The following is a 20,460-nucleotide window of genomic DNA, read 5'->3' on the forward strand; positions in this document are numbered from 1 at the left end:
GGCACTTTCTAGATGTGAATCGATGTAACAGGAGCGAATTCTAAGTGAGTGGCAGAGGCAAGTGAATCACATAAATATTAGTGTGTACTGTGCATCGATGCAGCAAGAACAGTTTCTAAGTGTGACCGGCGCAGGTAATTAAATCACAGAAATATCTCAGTGGGCACTTTCTAGGAGTGAATCAAGCTAACAAGAACACATTTATAAGTGTGTGGGACAGGCAAATTAATCACAGTACCGTTTCAGTGGGTAATTTTAGATGTGAATCAGTGCAGTAAGAACAGCTTGTAAGTGTGTGGCACAAATAAATTACAGTATTATCTCAGTGGGCACATTCTAGATGTGAATCAATGCAACAAGAACAAGTGCTAAGTGAGCGGGACAGGCAAATAAATCACAGAACTATCTCAGTGGGCACTTTTTAGATGCAAATCGAACCAGCAGTAACTATTTCTAAGTGTGCAGGACAGGCAAAATAAATCACAGTACTGTCTCAGTGGGCACTTTCTAGATGTAAATCAATGCAACAAGAACAATTTTCTAAGTGTGCGGTACAGATAAATCACAGTATTATCTCAGTGGGCACTTTCTAAAATGTGAATTAGGCTAACAGGAACAAGTTGTTAGCGAGCAGGACTGGCAAATAAATTACAGTACTATCTTAGTGGGCGCTTTCTAGATGTGAATCAAGCAAACAGTAACAATTTATATAAGTGTGCGGGACAGGCAAAATAAATCAGTACTATCTCATTGGGCACTATCTAGATACAAATAAAGCTAACAGGAACAATTTCTAAGTGTGTGGGACATGCTAGATAAATTATAGTTCTATCTCAGTGGGTATTTTCTAGATGTGAATCAAGCAGACAAAAACTATTTTTTAAGTGTGGGGCACAAACAATCACAGTATTATCTCAGTGGGCACTTTCTAAAATGTGAATCAATGCAACAAGAACACTTTTCTAAGTGTGCAGCACAGATAAATCGCAGTATCTCACTGGGCACTTTCTGAAATGTGAATTAAGCTAACAGGAACAAGTTGTAAGCAAGCGGGATGGGCAAATAAATTACGGTATTATCTCAGTGGGCACTTTCTAGATGTGAATCAAGCAAACAGGAACAATTTCCAAGTGTGTGGGGGAGGCAAAATAAATCACAGTACTATGTCATTGGGCACTATCTAGATGTGAAATAAGCTAACAGGAACAATTTCTAAGTGTGCGGGAAAGTGTGATTGTAAAGGGACCCTTTGTGGGAATGCTTCCGCCATCTGTAAATGTGTTATTGTACTTCATTTCTGATTGGAATTGATATTGCTGTTCTTCAAATAAATACAAAAATACAACAAAAAATACAAGCTATTCTTATTATCATCATCATCATCATAAATACAAACTATTCTATCTATTGGTGATCCTAGTGTAGCTGGGTCACTGATCATTGTTCAAAAACCGAGTAAAAGGCAACATCAGATCTAATTGGGCCTGGGTATCCTGTAGTGGAGGTCCTGAGGTAGTGGTGGCAGACTCAGCCACAGTCTCTGCCAGCGCCAGGTTGTCAGGCATCCCATACAAAGGGTACACCTGGACACCTCTATCTTGCGGCCTTCTTTCCTCTCTTCCTTACTGTTGTGCCCTCTCTTTCCTCCTCAATGATCATCTCCACTCTTAGCTTCCAGCCTTATCTTCATTCTTCCCCTTCTCTTATATCAGCCTATTTTCTCTCCTCGGGTTGTGTCTGCAATATTGTGAGCTAATCTCCTTTTGTTCCCACACTTCTTTTCCAACCACCTCCATGTTTATTAGTTTCTCGCCCTGCCTGGCTACTCCTGTTGCTTCTGTTTCTCCTTCCACTTCATTTCCTTTCTCCCAGTTGCCTCCAGCACAGATTCCATTTGCGTTTCACGCTCCCCAACTCTACTATTTCTTTTCCCTCGTTTTGCTCTCACTGCCATCTTCCTTTCTTCCTCCCCTATCTGCACCTCTGACTTTAGGTCTTTTCACTCTCTTGCTCCATCTCCTCTTATTTTCTCTCCTCCATCCTCCACTCCTATTCCTCTACCTCACCTACCTCCAACTCACTCTCCTCTGCTCTCTCTGTCCTTCCCTCCTGGCCACACCAAAATGCCATTGCTTTCCTCCCTCAAATGTACTAGCTCCACTGAAACTGCAAAGTGATTTACCTGCGAACATCGGACCATGCTCAGTTGCGGAGAACAACAAGCTTAGCATGAGTGTCAGCTCTCTAAATTAAATGTTAACCTGCAGTTGTTTCTGGTTGGTTATACATCCCTATGTGGATCTGCATTTTGCTTGTCAAATCGTCACTGCAGCTGCCACCAACAGTCCTGCTTCCAACGACTGCCAGTCCACTACCTCACACCTGCCGGAACTCCCCTCCCAGGTTTGCAGACCGATGCTGGGCAGGTGGTAACTGTTCTTCTTAGTTCTGTGTGCTTTGAACCATTGCTATATGTTTGACTGCACTGGGATGTAGGACCCCACACTTTCATACTCTACTGCAGGTCCCACTGTCCCTGGTCTATAAGTGACAAAAGGTTTGTGCAGCTAATTTTCAAGGCAACCTTGATTACAGTAACTAACAGCAAAGTTCAGTCTCCTGTTGCCCGCAATCACTTTGATTTGTACTCAATTAACTATTTTTATTGGGGGCGTGGCTACGAGGGCCATGTAGGAGGACGTGATCTGGAGGAGCTCCCGAGATCCTGAAATGATCCGGGCGTAAAAGTGCGCAACGACGGGCCGACAACTGCTGAAAATACACATGTCGGTGTGTGAATGATTGGACCACGCTTGGCGAACTTTTGGAAGGTGTAGGAAGAACGGCGGCAGAGTTCTGTGCGGAAGAGACAAGGAGCGCCGGAAACAAAAGACGACACAAAATGGCCGACCAATGTCCGGAACAAAAGAAGGAACAGGTCGCACGGTAATCGAGCGAAAGAGGCGTAACTGGGTGCGCATTTGTCACTTGTGCAGAATACAGGTCCTCTGGGTCATGTCTAATAGAACAGTGAGGCCGAAGGCGAAGCAGCCCACCCTGGACAACTTCGCTAAGACGTCCCCTGGTCAAGAAAATACCAAGAGCAAGGATAAGTCGCCTGCAAGCAGCATGACGGCAACGGGCACTAACCAAGAAGTCCTAGCTGCGATTGCAGACTTAAAGGCGGCCTGGGAAGCCAAACTCGAACTAGCCGTCACTGAGCTGAAAACGGCACTGGACCTTAAGGTCGGAGAGGTGCAGGAGGAAGTTAATATACTCAGGCAGGACGTCAGGGCCTTGGCAGAGCGCACAGAGACCCTTGAGAAGGAAGTGAGCCCGAATACCGTGGATTGTGCCTCCCATAAGGCCGAATTGCATGCCCTGATACAGAGAGTGGGCAACTTGGAGAGCAGAGCGGAGGAGGCGGAAGGACGCGCCTGACGAAACAACATCCGCATCGGGGGCCTGCCGGAGGGATTGGAGAGCCACGATCCCACAGAGTTCATCGAGTCCATGCTACTACAAGAGATACCCGGAGGAGCCCTATCTCAAGGATTTGCTGTGGAACGGGCACATAGAGCTCTAACAAGGAGGCCGACGCCAAGAAACCCGCCTAGGCCGGTGATAGCCAAAATTCTTAATTACCGCCTGAACTTTGGGACGGTAAAGCGGAGACTGAGAGAGGCGGGCCACAAATACATGTTGCTGTATCCGGCAAAATTGAAAGTTATACATAAACATAAAACTTTGTTTTTTGAGATCCCGGAGGATGCCATGGGATGGCTCGATGCGCAGGGATGTCCTCAGGAGTCTGAAGTTCGGATGGAGAGAGAGCATGGAAGAGATAAGTAATGCACGAGGAGGGTGCCACAAGATGGCGCGGCACAGACCCATGGGACTTGAATATAGTCAATTGCACAGCCTTCAGTAGAGAAGGTCAGACTGTTACACTAGATGTTATGAGCACTGTAATTATTATTGAATTAATGGGAGCCTTGCAGAGCGGATCTCTTTACCCCACAGTAATCTTAGTTAAGTGGCCATTAGGGCGACTTCACCCTACTGAGCTCTGGGCATTGTTTGGTGCTTGCAGGGCTAGATGTGGGGGTGCCTGAGTTCCGAGAACGGAGCTGGGCAGCAGTTGGGGTGTGTGGTGTGGGGGAAGGGATGGGTGGAGGGTGGGGAGGAAAGTGGGGAAGTTGTTGTGTACATAGTTATGGGTAGTTTGAGCTTGTACAAGAAGCTACAAGTAAAGGTGGAGAGCTGTATCTGTATCACGTGGGCAAAGGGGATTCGCTACACGGAAGGGAAGAGGACACTCATGAGCTATGGGGGACCTTAAGATCGTAACATGGAATGTCAGGGCACTCAACAGTTACTTAAAGAGAAACAAAGTCATGATGTACTTGAAAAGACAGAAGATTGATATTGCGTTGTTGCAGGAAACACATCTGACCCGGCAAAAACTGGAACTGGTGGGGAAGAAGTGGAGAGGTACTGTAGTAGGCTCTCTGTATTCTGCCTACGCTAGGGGAGTGCTGGTCTGGGTGGCACCGCACGTTCCGCTCCAATTTACACAAGAGGTGGTGGACACGGAGGGGAGGTTGGTCATATTAAAGGCTTTGGCGGAGAATAGAGAGGTGTGCATTATAAATACGTATGCCCCCAACCAAAATACTGCGGCATATTTTAGAACCCTGTGTACTCAACTGGACGCGTGTATGGGAGGAGCGGTTATTTGGGGAGGGGATTTCAACTGCGTGCTCAACCCCAAGACAGACGGATCCGATGATAAGATTGATAGGCCCACCCTAGCAGCCAGGGTATTGCAGACATTACTCGACGACTTCGGGCTGGCAGATGTTTGGAGGCTGAAACACCCTAATGAAACACAGTACTCGCATTACTCAGCCCCGCAACAACTGCATACGAGACTTGATTATTTTTTTGCCACGCCAGATGTGGTGATAGAGACCACCCAAATAGACTACAGAGGGAGGGTCCTGTCGGACCACTCGCCTCTGGGTTCCGGGTTGGCAGTACTGCCGCCCCAGGGCGCGGATACCGACGTGGCGCCTCCGGGCGGAGGCGCTCCGGGACCCGGTCTTCAGGGAAGATATCAGGGATGCGATCACACAGTACTTTGAGGAAAACACAGGCAGTGTGGACTCAGCGTGCACGCTCTGGGAAGCCTTTAAGGTGGTATTGCGGGGTGCTGCTATTGCTAAATCAAAAGGCCTAGAGGGTGGGGTCCTAACGGAGTTAGAGAAAGCGGAAGTGAAATTGGAACGGGAAAGCAACAGGGCAGGAGGGGATGCGGAACTTGTACTCGAACTACAGCAGCGGTGTGCAGAGCTTTGGGAAAGGCTCTGCAACCTTAACTATAAGAAGTATGTTGAGAGGCAACATGCAGGTGGGGATAAACAAGGCATTCTTAGACTATTATAGGACATTATATGAGGACAGAAGAGGGGACAATCGAGAGGAGATAAGAGAAACTCTAAAAGACATGGAATTACCTAAGATTAGTGCTGAAGAAAGGGAGGAGCTGGACGCACCGATTACCTTAGAGGAATTGGAGGAGGTGGTGAAGCAGCTGCCCACCTGTAAGACCCCGGGCGCGGACGGATTCCCTGGATTCCCTGGCGAGTTTTATAAAACATATAGAGAGGAAGTACTCCCCCCTATGCTAGAGATGCTCAATGAGTCTTTTGAGATGGGCCGGCTGCCGGAATCGCTTAGAGAAGCGTTAATTGTGCCGCTTCCTAAGCACAACAAGCCAGGGCATAGCTGCGGCTCCTATAGGCCTTTGTCAATGTTGAACCAGGATAGTAAGATATTGACGGCGGTCCTGGCCAATAGGCTACGTAGAGTTATTAGCAAACTGATACACCCGGACCAGACAGGTTATGTCCCCAGCAGAAATATAACCCATAACCATAGGCGACTCCACCGGGTGATTGAAGAGGGGAACAGGAGCGAGGGGGAAATGGCGGTTGTGTCCCTAGATGCAGTCAAAGCTTTTGACTCAGTGAGGTGGCCATGGTTGCTGGAGGCCCTGAGGGAATACGGGATGGGGCCGGGCTATGTTAGGTGGGCAAAATTACTATACAGTGAGCCACTGGCCAGGGTGCGCACAGGATCGGTTATATCCGAGAGATGGCAACTTAGTAGGGGCACCAGACAAGGGTGCCCCTGGTCCCCGATGTTAGACATTCCAGCCCTGGAGCCCCTGGCAGTGTACCTCAGACAACAATATGACATGATAGGTATTGAGGTAGGGTGAGAGAAACATCTAATATCCTTGTATGCTGACGATTTGCTACTATACCTGAAATATCCGGAAGAAAATCTTCAATATATTCTAGAGGTTATGGAAAGGTATGCAGAACTGTCCGGCATAGCGGTGAACCCCCAAAAATCGAGCATGTTCCCATTGGGGAGCTACAGAGGAGCCCCTCTGGAGCGGTTGCCAGTGTTGTCTGTACCATGGGCGGTTGATTCCTTCCGCTACCTCGGAATAGATGTGTATCACACGGTAGAGGAGGAACACTTGCATAATACCGAGGTGGCTGTGGGAAAAATCCGAACAAGTATGAAGTTTTGGGAGAAGTTGCCGCTGGCGATGATGGGACGGGGGGCGATGCTCAAAATGGTGGTCCTGCCCAGGCTGTTACATTTCTTCAGTAATATACCGTACTTGATACCCAAAAAGTTTTTTGTCAAACTGAATAGCATGTGCAGAGACTTCCTATGGCATGGCACTCGAAATAGAGTGGCGCTATGGAAGCTGCAGAACTTCTATGATAGAGGGGGCATTAAGCTGCCAAATTTTGAGGCCTATTATGTAGCTGGTCAGTTGCAATATGTAACCAAATGGCTTTCTGATGAGGAAACTCCTGAACTTGGGCTGTTTGGACAGGACTGCACTCCGTTTTACCTAAAGGAGATGATCTGGTTGCCCAGACTTGAAATGAAAGAACGCCCGGGTATGATGTTGCTTGGGTGGAAGATGTGGCGTAGAGTATGCCGACTGATGGAGAACCCGTACCCGTGTTCCCCACAAGTGCCGCTAGTGGCCTTAGCAGGGGAAGACAACCAACTAAGAATGATAATCAGGACCTATTGGGAATCGGTCGGGCTGGTCACATTGGGAGATGTATGGCAAGAGAAGATCATTAAGGATTTCGAAGAACTGGGGGAAGAGGCAGGCTTGCACAAAGGCCAATATGTCACGTATCTTAGGCTAGTGCAGATTATTCGTAAAACCTGGCCAGAGACTGTACTGGCGGAGGAGCCAGACGCCATTATGGGGACAATATATGACATATCAGAAGGAGGGCACGAGATCTCTAGATTGTATGAGATGGTGATGACCCGGGTGGGGAAGGATTTGACGCATTTGAGGCTGGACTGGGAAGCGGAGATGGGGGCACAGATGACCGATGGGATGTGGGAGCGTGCTATGGGATACCACACAAAGAGAATATCTAAGTTTGTAAATGCAGGAAGACAAGCATGCCCAAAATGCGATAAAGAAGACGCTGATATGACACACATGTTCTGGTCTTGCCCAGTGATTGAAGGTTTTTGGGGGGAAGTGGCACAAAAACTAGCGGATAAAGGGGTCACGCTCAACATAGATACGGCCTGGGCCTGCCTGTTGGGAGGGTTTCCCAGACCACGGAATACTAAACATGTTGGGAAACTGAGGGACCTGGCATATGTGCTTGCAAAAAGAAGGATTGCCATGGGCTGGAAGCAGTGCCACAGGCCACGGGTTGAGGTATGGTGGCGGGATTTGCAAAAATGGGCGGAGGCCGAAACGGTAGTATGGCAGGAGGCATGTAGCAAGTGCGGGGAAGAAGAAGTGGGTAACCTGATGGCATGGAGAGTGTTAATAACAGGACTGTTTGGCACAATAATGGATTCTGCAGCTTCGGAAGGAAGCGATACCCGGCCACACGCAACAGATACAGAATGAGAAATGCATACAAGCTCTTGAGGGGGGAGGGATTGGGGGAGCAGTAATGTGCATTAATTGATGTTCATGTGTCTGTCGCAAATAATGCTGCTAGTTTGGTTTGTATTGTTTATTTGTTTTTAAAATAATAAAAACTTAAAAAAAATATATATATTTGTGTTCTGTGTATCCAATATTATGGAGTTTATGCTCTAAAGAAACACAGTTTTCTAGAGCAAATCAGAAGGTTCAGGAAAGGGAACCTCAAAGCCAGAGAAACATGTAAGGTTACAGGATCCCATAACAACTGTTAAACAAATAGAAGCAGAGCCAGAAGAGGAACGATAGGGAATCAATCTATGCGGAGGAGAAGGGTCCAAATCCAGAAGAAGAGTAACAAGGTCCCTGATGCAGCAACAACCAAGATCACAACGCCAGTGAATTTAGTCCTCAATTTATTAGATAGGGAATTAAACAATGTAGAGATTAATTTATTGAACAAGGTATTATCTTTTGCACCAACAATGCTTTTGATACGATTGACCTTCAGTCTTACATGCAGAGCATTGTTGAAGATGGGAAAGCTGGTCTACTCATACTACTTGATCTCAGCGCAGTCTTTGACTTGCTGGATCATGAACAACTGAAGCAACCACTTAGGAAGGGAGCAAATTGCTCCCAAGAAGCAATAGATTGGTTAACATCCTTCCTCTCAAATAGAAAATGTAAGGTACACTGGGGGGCAACTTCTAATTTGAAGAAGTAATAAGGTGCAGCGTACCTCAATGGGGGGCGAGCTTATCACTGCTCCTTTTCATCTTATATATCAGATCTCTCTGTCTGATCCTCGAACAAATTGGCTTTTTATTTTTTTACAAATTACGCTGATAATACACAGCAGATCATCAAGCTGAGCTGTGATTACACTCAAGACAACGCTAAGGTTAAAAATCTATACAAAATCATCAAAATGTAGATGACCAACAATTGGTTGTGTCTGAACGGAAAAAAAACTGAACTGATGATCTTCAGATCAATCTATGCCAGAGCCAAACTAAGCCAACAATATGAGCTCCTACAGATAAATTACGCACAAATAAGAGTTGCAAATAAAGTCAAGACGCTAGGAATTTACCTGGAGGCCTCTCTAAGTGTAGAGGCACATGTCTTGCAGCTAAAAAAAATTGTTCCTTGTACCTAAGACTACTACACAAAATCCGACCCTACCTGAATGAAGCAAACTGCGCCACAGTTGCGAGAGCAACCATTCTGTCCAGGTTAGATTATGGGAACGCACTCCTATTGGGACCCAACAAGGGCCATATATCAAAATTTTAGAAAATTCTGAACCATGCAGTGATAATAATAAAAGGCAAAAAGAAATCAGACCGCATCAGCAAGGATAGAAAAAACCTCCATTGGTTAACAATAGAGGATAGAATAAAATGTAAAGCACTGACCCAGTGCCACCGCTGTATTTATGGCTCTGCACCTGCATACCTCAAATCCAAACTGACCTTGTTTGTACCAAGACGGTCCTTAAGATCCCAAACACAGGGTCATCTAGAAATGACCAAATACAAGAAAGCAAACGGCCTCGGCTCAGCTTTCCATACGATTGCGGCCACCATATGGAATGACCTCACATTGACTGTCAGACTTGAGACATCCTATAGATAATTTCGGAAGAAGGTCAAAACACTACTCTTTCGATAAAGGACCATAAGACTAAGACTAGACCACCCCTGACCAGAACATACATGTTAAGTGTTATCTCGTAGCCTGTACGTCCTTCTTCCTTGTGTTGATGTTGTGTTTGTAGTGAAAACTACTTCAATGTTCTATCTTTAGTTGTGAAAATAATATTGTGTTTTCTGTTCAACCTATTGAGGTTGCGTAAAATGATTAGTGATTTCGTTTGTTAGAAATGTTCAACAAATGTTTTTATTTTAATCTTTAATTAGCAGAGGCCCGAGCGGATGCATTTCGGATGATGTGTCCTTCGTCAGGGCAGGCTCTAAAACAAATGAACAGATGAGAGTTTATTGAGACCCCTAATGATTCCTAGATTCATACATAAAGTCAACAATTATTGATGCACTTCACATTATAATTTACATCGCGTATCACATACCTGTGGGTAAAATGTCTGTGTTCAAATTACACTTTGTGCTCTTGGAGAGCACCTCTCAATCTACAGTTTTTATATTACAAGGACACTATTTTATGAGGATTATGTGCCGATATTCGGTTTCCAAATGGAATTGGGCTCGGCTGACACATTTGGTTCACTTTGTATTCATACATTCACTGTAAAACAGAAAAAAAAAACAACATTGTGTGCTGAATTCCCCCTCCCATGTGTCCCACTGTAGGTTTCACTTTGAGGTGTCCCACTGTGATCCTACCAGCTGCTATTTGCTCCTGTGTCTTCCACAATAATGTTACCACTGTGTGTCCCACTGTAATTTCACCCCTCGGGGTTTGCTTCACAATGTCTCACTGTGATTTAGGTTTTCCTAAGGGGATTTGCTCAGAGAGTGATTTCACTCCACTCTTGACTTGGTGGCCATTCATTTCTGCCTGCTCCCATGTGTCTTCCCTCGGTATGTTTTGCAGGGGTGTCCCCCGCTGGTTCATAGTGATAATGTCACCTCAAACCACTGCCTTTTTTGAAGCTGCTTTTTTGCCACACTGCCTTTTTGCAGGGACATTATCACATGGAGCCCTTTTAGAGCCATTGCAGCCCGAGTTGATAAGGTGTCTGGTGCAATAAAATATGAATCAGCATAGATTTTGGTTAGCTTTTTTTTTTTTAATGAATTTTAGCCATGGTGTTGGGACATTGACATTGGCATGTACATAATTAAGTCGTGCATTATTAATTCATAGAAAAATCAAAGTAACGAAGATGGCGACGAGACAAGGAAGGGGAAGGAACAAAGGGAGCAGAAAGCAGAAGAGGGTGGAAAAGAAAACAAAAGTAGGAGGTGATCAGAATACGCGCCTTGATACCTACAGGGTTTGGTGCGCTATATAAATCAATAAACAAATAAACATAATCAAACAGAAGAGTGAAGAGGATAGGCAGAAATGCTCCCAAGAAAGTAGAGTGAAGAGAAGATGAGGTCAAGACAAGAACCAGAATGATGAGAGCTAGGGGAAGGGAAAACGTTTAAATGGTAAGAATCAATGATAGCTAAGAGTGGGGATTGAGTAGAGAAAGAGAGGAGGGGGAGATTAAAGTCACTAAGAAGAAAGAAGAGAGAGGAGGAAGGAAGGAGAACAGATAATAGGGAATCCAGATCAAGGAAGTTTGTATAGGTGGAATTGGGCCTATAGATACTAAGGGAGGAGACAGGGGAGGGTTTAGTGAAACATTAGAGATGATACTCAAAGATTGAGAAGGAAGGAAGGAAGGCCAGGCGGGTGCGAAACAGGGGTCCATGACGAGTGGTAAAGAATACTGGTACCTCCCGCGACCAAAAGGGCAGGGAGTTTGGGAGAGGTGGGAAGTATAAAGAGACGCAGGAGGAGACGTGTTATCAGGAGTAATCCAGGTCTCGGTGAGGCAAAGAAAAAATAGATTAAATGGAAAAAAAAGAGGTCAAGAATAGAGTTGGATTTGTTACACACAGAGCGAATATTGAGCAGGGCAACATAGAAGGGAAAGAATATGGGGAGACAGTAGGGTAGGAGAGGTTAGATACATTATGGGTACACAGAGGTAGGATGGGGGAAGAGGCGACAGGAATGCCTAGTAGAAATACGGGTAGGCATACTAGTAGGAGGAAGGAGGAATGAACAAAAAAAAGCACAGAAATAGCAGGTGTTAGTGTAACCAAATATGGCGCATGAGAAGGCGTGAACGGGGAAAACAGCAGCAGAAAAATGCCCTTACACCTGTTGCCCCTGGCAGTGGCGCCCTAGAGTTACAGATTACAGGTGTGAAAGAGCATGCCGCTTGATCCTTCACGTGGCCGCGCCCGATGTTGTGCAGAGTCAGCGGGTGGCGTCAGGCGAGAAGGAAGCAGGGGAGGACAGGTAGTAGAGCCGTCGGTGTGAAGTCCTCGGGGAAGTCACTGCAGCCAGCCAGGTAGGCTCAGCAGCACCACAGTGTCTGCGCCGGGCGGAGATGGAATATCCTAAAGGGCGGTCACATGAACCTTCACTTGACTGCAGCGGATGGTGTGCAGCCTCAAGGTAGAAGCAAGCAGCGGAGGACAAAGGCAGAGCCTTTTAATAGCATAGGTTTTCACGTAATATTGCCAAGGTACTGAGGTCCTTTTGCAATATTGTCATACATATTTAGTTCCTATTTAACAAACTCCAATTTTTAGTCCTTTCTACCTGATTAATTTGAGTGTTTTTTCTTTGTTTCTCTGGGTTTCAAAAATACTATCTTGTGGATCCTACACAAGAGAACAGACAAACAGGCCATAACTCCCTATGTATGATCCCAGATCAGTACGTTGGTTGATGGATTGGTGTTACCAGTTTTCAAAAATGTAGCTTTATTTGAAAAGGCGCCATGGGTCAGTATCACTTTACCCTAAGCTGAGAAAGGGAGCAACACTAAGTTTGATTTTACACGAAATGGCTGCAAGTCAAAATCTATCAATAATTAGCATATGACTAACAGGGCTGTTTCCTGGACACTACTGCATTGAGCCTGGTGTTTGGCGGCCCGGAAGTGATGACCTGTCTGGGTTCAGGCAGTGTCGTCCATGCCGGAGCAGTTGTGTTTAGTACCCATTTAAGTGCAGCATAAAGGAAAAGGGAAAAATACTGGCCTCTTATTTAATATTTTGTGTTACATTTTGAATTAGTTATGATCCCACATGGCAGTGTGAAAGTATCTGCTCCTTTGGAGATGATGCTGAAATTATTTACAGAAACCTGATGAGGCTTAGAAAGCAATTTAGAGAGGTTCAGCTAGTCTATAAAGATAGAGGTTAATCAACAACTCAAGTAAAACAGTTGTTATATGCTGCAACACTTCCAAAAAGATTTAAAATATGAGTGTCCCAGAATAGACTTTAATTAGCAGGTTATCTTATTTTGATTATCTACTGGGGAAAGACGTTCTAGTAATGGTTCACGGGTAGCTCAACAAAAAAAGACCCACTTGATTTGTAAATGGTCTACCGGTGCATTGCGCAGCATATCTATCCAATTCCATTGCTAGGCTAGCAGCTATGGAGCCTTACAATCTTTGTACAACGTTATTATATGGAGGTGCACGGTGGGGTTGATACTTGGGCACAGAGGAAAACTGGTTCTTAAAAGCTTGGTACATCTACCCCAGAGTACTCAGACTGTCCCCCTCTACTGAAAAGTGGGTTAAATACATGCCAACAACAAAGCCCAATATACAACAGTCGCCAAGTAACTTTGGTTGACAAAGACACCTGAGCTCATAGCTCTTAGGGGTGCACTCTGGGTGATTATAGAAGTATCAGGTGTGAGCAGTTTGAAATGGCTTCCCATGTTAGGACTGTCCTTGGCCTCCTAAACTTCCAGCGTCTAGCTTTAAAAGATGTAAATATATCTGATGAGATTTGCAAGAATGTTAGAGAGGCCTATTAGCATTGGAATGTACAGGATTTCGTTGAGAAATCCCTTGCTTGTACAAGAGTTGTGAAATACCTACTTACTAAAGAATCGACAGTATATGACCTTATTTAAATTTGATTTCTTCACCCCAAAAGCAAGTTCTTTACCTGCAGTTTCGATTACACTCCCTCCCTCTGGCAGATAGGACTACAGTATGTAATGATGCTGTACCAAATACATGTTCCTTTTACACCAATGCCATAGAATCACTGTCCAACCTCTGTTTTTAGCTGCCCAATGTACAAGTATACAAGGACACATTGGTTGGCCCCTTTACTTCAGGTCGGGAGGGTACATACATTCAGGGCAAGCTTAGTATTCGATAGAGCTAGTATTCTTAATAATCACTGATTCCTTTTCTGTGTTTTTTGCAGTTTCCAATTACTTGGTTGAGGCATGGACAAGAAGGGCAAAGTTTCTAAAGGACGTAAAAAACCTTTACTATTGGGTGAAATTGTATATTTTCGGTTTGCACTTGTGTGCTCGTATTTATTGAAAATTGCATTCTTATGAATAGATTAGGTACTTGATGAGGCCCTTAGTTGTAGCAATGGTATGTTCATGGTATTTGAGTTATACGGAGCAGTCACAATAACGTAAGATGGAATGTTATCATATTAGGAATGCTCATGTTAGATTAAAAATGCACAAAATATTTTTCTATAAGTATTTAATTTATGGTTAGTGTAAAGAATTGGCAATCATTGGTCCCTGCCATGATTGGAAGTTTATTCACTAGACAATCTATGGAAATTGCCACTAATGTTGAGCTCATTTGGAACTTATGTTTTACACACTAAAATATACGATGGTATTTTTGTAATGCTTGTATGGCCTTTTAAAGTTTTATATAAAAATTATTAGATTCATTACCCAAATAACCCACTGTCTAAATGAATTGAATCTTTTGGCTACCATGAAAATATGGTCTACTTTGTTTTAGACTTTGAGTTTGTTAAAAAAAAAAGTAGACTTGGTCTATGCTATACACAGAAAAATACTTCCAGGTTTAGTGATTACCCTTAATTTTCTGCGTCATTGTTATAATTTCTCTGAACTGTATTTATTTAATGGGGTTTCTAGTTTATGAGGTGTTGTTCAAATAGTATTACCAATCTGAATGTTCCCTGAACATGTGAAAGATCGGTTTCTCTTCCCCTTTGCCCTTGCTCTGGAGGGCTATGAAATGTCTCTGTCTGTTGTTGGTGCCTTACAAGAACCCAAAAAAAATAGTATATTTATGTTCTCTTGCAGCTATGATTTAATTTTAAGCAAAAAGTTGTGTGTTCACCTAAACATGGAATGAATACTTCCATGTGTAATGTTGCATCTTTTAGTAGTTAACCGGGCTGTGGCGGGCACCACAGCAATTTTTGGGGAATTCTACTATTGAGCTTAAGTTGTACATAAACTTGACAGACAGCTTGTTAAATTCTGTGGCAAGAAAGGATTAGAGGTGACGCCAACAAAACAAAGTTTATGCGTTGTGGAAAGAAGATGAAGAAATACACCAGCACAAACATTTATATCAATGGCAGTGCAGTAGAGGAAGCTACTTCGTTTGTTTATCTGGGCTTTAGACTGTCGAACAATGCAAATGGGGAAAACACATTTAGAAGGCTAATTTAACCTTGACCCATAGATGTTCAGCAACCCTGAGCTTCACTAAGAAGTTGCGTAAAAACATGTTCAGCCCGGCCCTGGAAATCTATAGATCTCAAGCCGTTGGGACAGCAGTCTATGGTGCAGAACCGCAGGGCCATGGTAGGCTTTCTTGTGTAACAGTTATAGAAAATGTCATCCTTAAGAAGCTACTTTATGCTTCCCATAAGTATCCATAACTTATTTGTGTATCTCGAATTAGGATGGTTCGGTTTAGTGAACTAATATCCCTCAAACCTCTGCTATATTGGGTTAAGCTCTGGACCAATCAAGAGATGGGGAGTTACTGTGATGCTCTCAATGACCGGATGAGCTGTGAAGGTGCTAACAAGCCTTCCATGGCTAATTCATATCAGTCTACACTCTTTTGTTTGAATCTGGGGTATCTCTGGTCTGACCCAAGGCTTACTCACGGGAACAGTAGTAGTTTTATTAACAACGCATTCATAGAATCGGCGTAGTCTAAGAAGGCTTCTGATCGTCTATGTCAGCCAGATGGCTCTACCTGCCAAATAAAACTTTCTGGAATTGTGAGAACTATTTGATGGACATTAAATCCCCATTAGCACGCTCTCTTTTTATGAAACTATATTTTAACACTTTTGCTTTTGCGCCTCTTAAGACTCTTTGGTTCAAAACAGAAAGGCATTACCGAGACTCGGCAACACTTCATTTATTTTTCCAGGGTATTCTAAGATTTTTTCTGGTAAATTGAGGACTTGTCTTAATTATAGAGTGCGAATGCTGGACTGTGAAGAGCTTTGTGCAGGTGTTTTAGTTTTCCTGCTGCATCTAATGTTTTTGTCAGAAGGAGAAAGGCAGAACTGAAAACTCCTTGACTAATGATTTCTTACTATGACATTTTTAACTGCTTATCTCTATTATTATTGTTGAGCTGAAATAATGTATATATGTGTGACATAATTTAGTGTATACACATAAGGGCTTTTCAAGATTATATTTTTATCTTTCATCCCTTTTGCTTTTATGGTATTGTTCCAAAATAAAGAATTTTTGCTTGACCGCCTAAGCTGTACGTCCTAATCACAGTTGTGCACTGTATTTATATTATTACATTTTCAGATGTTGTCTCATTCCTCCAAACTTGTGTACCCATATGTCGTTTTTGTACTTGTGTATGCGTGTGTGTGTGTGTGTGTGTGTATACCCATTTGTGTACAATTTGGGCTAATGGGTTCACATTTGCCATTGCAAATTATGTTTCTGCTGGAACATATTGAAGGGGATTCAATGGAACACTTTCTGGAAACCTGGTTGGTCGAGACATTCTTGAAAAAGTATCGTAAAACAATTTTTCTAGAGAAAGAGCCCATAGAGTGCCAGCAAGATCCACCACCCTTCTGGGTTTCTTCACTATGGCCACCATTACCAGGTTATTGAATTATAGCGATAGGGACACACTGCTTCAGAAGGGGAAGAGATTGGTACTAGTGCTGGTGGGGGGCTTCAGGGTCCCTCTGTTCCCAGATTTTTCAAGAGAAGTCCAGAAACATTGAAAGTCAACTGAGTCTGTCGAATGTAAAGTCAGGAATAGAGTTCTCAAATATATGCTTTTATTTCCAGCAAAACTGATGGTAATCTATCGGGAGTAGGGAAGGAACATAGTTCACCAGCAGCTTGTAGGATGCATAGCAGTGATTGGAAAGAAGGGAATAACAGTGACAGTCTGAGTCGTCAGAGAGTGCCAGGAGACCACTGGAATCCCTAGGCATGGTTAAAACTTGAAAAGATCTGAAAGAATTACAGTGGCTAGGGAGGTCAGTCTAATGCCAGCTGCCATGGCACAGCAGGGATGCAGGGCAGAAGGAACTGCTAGTACCACGGATTCAAAGGGCTGAGTGGGACCAGGGACATTGGCCTTGAGGCAGTGATAAACAGGAAGTTCATACTGGAATTTTAAAGAATAGGGCAGATCTCATTCCTAGTTGTCAGTTTATAGAACTGTAATTTGTTTACAGTGTTTAGTTGGTGTAGATGGTGTGGGGTGCTAGATGTTTCTGTAGTATAGGAAGTGTTAAGTGGGGAGGCAGGAAGGGGAGTTGTTTGGAGTTGTTTTCGTTTTTACTGTAGTAAACACTGACAATGTGTGAATAGCTGAACATGCAATTATACATAGTCTTTGCCTTTCTTTATATTATATATTAAAGCCAGAACTTTCACCCTTACATGAACTACAAGGCACCCCTTAATTGTATGTAATAGAATGTGAATGGTTTGGGGGACACAATTAAGCATGGGGCAGAATTCCTATACATTAGGCATCACAAACTTGATTTGATTCTAATTCGAGAGATCCACTTGATTGTTGAGGGGTGTCCTTTCTTAGAAATAAACGAATACTCGAGAGCAGGGGTATTCAAACTCTGGATCGAGGTGCCCCCCCCCCCACCCTCGTAGAGGGGCAAGCAGCATGTCCCAGGGTGGGGTGAAGGGTAATGCAAAGTGCAAAAAGAGATTACTGTGACTGCTTTTAATAGACCACATAAGCAGTTATAGCTTGGGATGTAGGGGGCCCAGAAACAGGGGGCTCAGTATAAAAAAGTTTGAATACCACTGCTCTAGAGTGTTCTATGTTGGTGCCACAAAGGGTACACACAGGGTAGTTACATTGATAAAGAAATCTGTGTTGTTGGTAACTGTGTACAGTCATACCGACACTGGGCTCTCACCTGGATCGCCTCCTACTTGGAAGGTTGATGTTTTAAAATAACCTGGAACTTGTAAACCTCTGACCCAGCCCGTTCCCTGACAGCGTGCCCCAAGGATCTGCCCTTGGACCTCTGCTCTTCACCCTATATACCTCTACCCTGGAAATGCCCATCTTGACCATTGGCTTCCACTATCATCTTTTTGCTGATGACACTTCAATCTTTTCTCCTTTCCCTCCTTCCTCCAGCCATATCTCGGAATAGTTTAGGATAGTTCAGGATCTCAATGCAATTTGTCACTGGGTGGCTCTCCTATCTCCTGGCTGTTTGACCTTCTTGCTCCCTCGCCGAAGGCTCACAATCTTGGGATCCTCTTTGATACAGACCTCCGACGACAACAATACAATTCATCACTGTCTCTGCTGCACGTATTAACCTCCTCAACATTCAGAAAATGTATCCCTTTCTTAATAAACGCCCCGCCGAAAACTCTAATCTCCACCCCCATGCTCAGCAAATATGACTACTGCTCAAGCCTACTCCTTAGCCTTTCTCGCTACTTCTTCCCCTGTGTAGACAAAGCCCTCAACTTTGCTCCAGCACACTCGACAAACTATCTAGATCCTCCCCCACTTCTATTCACAATCAACATGCTAGTGAGTTCTCTGTTCACAAGCGCTCCCTTTTTAAGTTCCTTTTCCTAGTATACAAGGCTATCAATGGTCTTGTTCCTCAGTACCTGTCTGATTGTATCTCGGTTTACTCACCAATCTATTGCCTCTGATCCACCTTTGCACTCAACCTCACTGCCCCATGACCTCCCTGTGCCTCATCTTCCTTCCGCTCTTGTTCACTACTCACCCTGCTCCACTGGAACCTACTGCCCATCACAATCAAAGCCAGCACAACTATGGATCTCTTGAATGCTCAGCTTAAACTTCACTCACTTGCTAAAGAGGGAGTTCATTCTGCCCTCTGTGCATCCTCCCTACCTGACCACACCACTCACACCAGTGATGCTTAATGATGTAATTGTGTATATTTATGTAGTACTTCTCTTCAGTTTGAAGCACTTCCACATAATGTCAATGTTACTTTTGTAAGTCACCTGTTTTCCCATCTGTTTTTTTGTTTGTTTTGTCTCTAGTATATGTCCCACTTTTTTACACACTCATAAACTGACTTACCGCTCATTCTCATCTTTGTGCTATTGTACAGGCAACTTTTGTTGGAATGCCTCCTCTAGCTGTGAATGTGGCATTGTAAGTCTTTTGTGATCGAAACTGACCTCCCTGTTTTTCAAATAAGTACAAAAATACAAATACAAATGCAAATACATGAGCTTGACTGTAGAAACAGGACCGCAAAGAATCATGCTCGTCAATGTATATACCCCTCACTCTCTCTGGAACTAAGGTCAGAGTCTGTGGACAGGATAATTCTCACAGATATAGGGTTAACATTGGTGGTGGGTGATTGCAATGATGTGGTAGAACTCGCATGCTACAGTACTTCATGCAAGAATAGACCTACAAATACCCCAACTACATTGTATAGGACCCACTCACTAGGCCTGGTCGATGTGTGGCAAGTTGTACATCCTCATTCAGACAGTCATTTGTTTAAACCTGGGTTACATCATTCCCTATTATCAAATAGACTATGTGTTTCTTGCAAAAGAAAACACATCTACGGTTAAAGATGTCTCTTACCTTCATGGGGATTATCACACCATTCCCCATTGGTAATTAAGCTGGCATTAGGTGATCTGCATTCTGTAGGGATGTGTTGGCGTAATGCTTACCATTTCGCTGATGCAGACTTTGTGGAGGACCGGAGCGAAATGCCCACTATTTGATCAAAAAGATTGGGTTGGTGGACTGCACTGGCAAACTATGGAAAGTTTAGAAGATGGTACTCAGGGCTGTGCCTCTAGCATTAATTCCTGGGGAAAAGATGGCAAGATGGAGCAAGTGGAGGTTAGCATCTTGCATTTAGTGGTGGAGTTTAGGGCTACTCAAGAGCTTAAGGAGGACAGGAAACTTCCAAGAGGCCAGGAGAGACTCGGGTCATTCTCCCTTGACAATGCCAGGGTACCTGAATCAGCTGAGTAAAGCTATATGAACAAAGGGATACAATGGACAAACAGGTGGCATGGTTATCTTGTCAGGCTGAAGAGGGTTTCTAGTCACCTCCCATCCTCCTAGCACAAGTCAAGAATGTAGTTGGATCTCACCACCTTTCCCACACTTGTGCAGGCTTCTTTGCGCATCACCTGTATTTGCAGATTGATTTCCCATATTCCAAGCTTCTGTCCGCGTTGATCAACCCTCCATTCCACCACACTAGGTAAATCCAATATCCCCCACTTCCTTATCTTTTTTTAGCTGTGACTAAATCCATTGCAATAAACAATGTGTCATACCTTGTACAAGCCAGTTCACCCTAAATGCAGAGAAGTCTCAATTTTGTATCTGTTCTGAGCTCCAGCACCCGATGACTATAGCTCTTGTGAAAATAATCCAGTGCACTAGGCAATGCAACTATAGA

General features: G+C 44.0%; 1 protein-coding gene across 3 annotated transcripts in view; it reads left to right on the plus strand.

Moving 5' to 3' along the window:
- The window catches only part of SLC24A1 (solute carrier family 24 member 1), a 334,300-nt gene that overhangs the window by 184,952 nt on the left and 128,888 nt on the right, over positions 1–20,460 (plus strand). The window lies entirely within an intron of this gene.

This window comes from Ambystoma mexicanum, chromosome 11 (assembly GCF_040938575.1).
Source record: "Ambystoma mexicanum isolate Mex_15411 chromosome 11, UKY_AmexF1_1, whole genome shotgun sequence".
In the NCBI taxonomy this organism is placed as follows: domain Eukaryota; kingdom Metazoa; phylum Chordata; class Amphibia; order Caudata; family Ambystomatidae; genus Ambystoma; species Ambystoma mexicanum.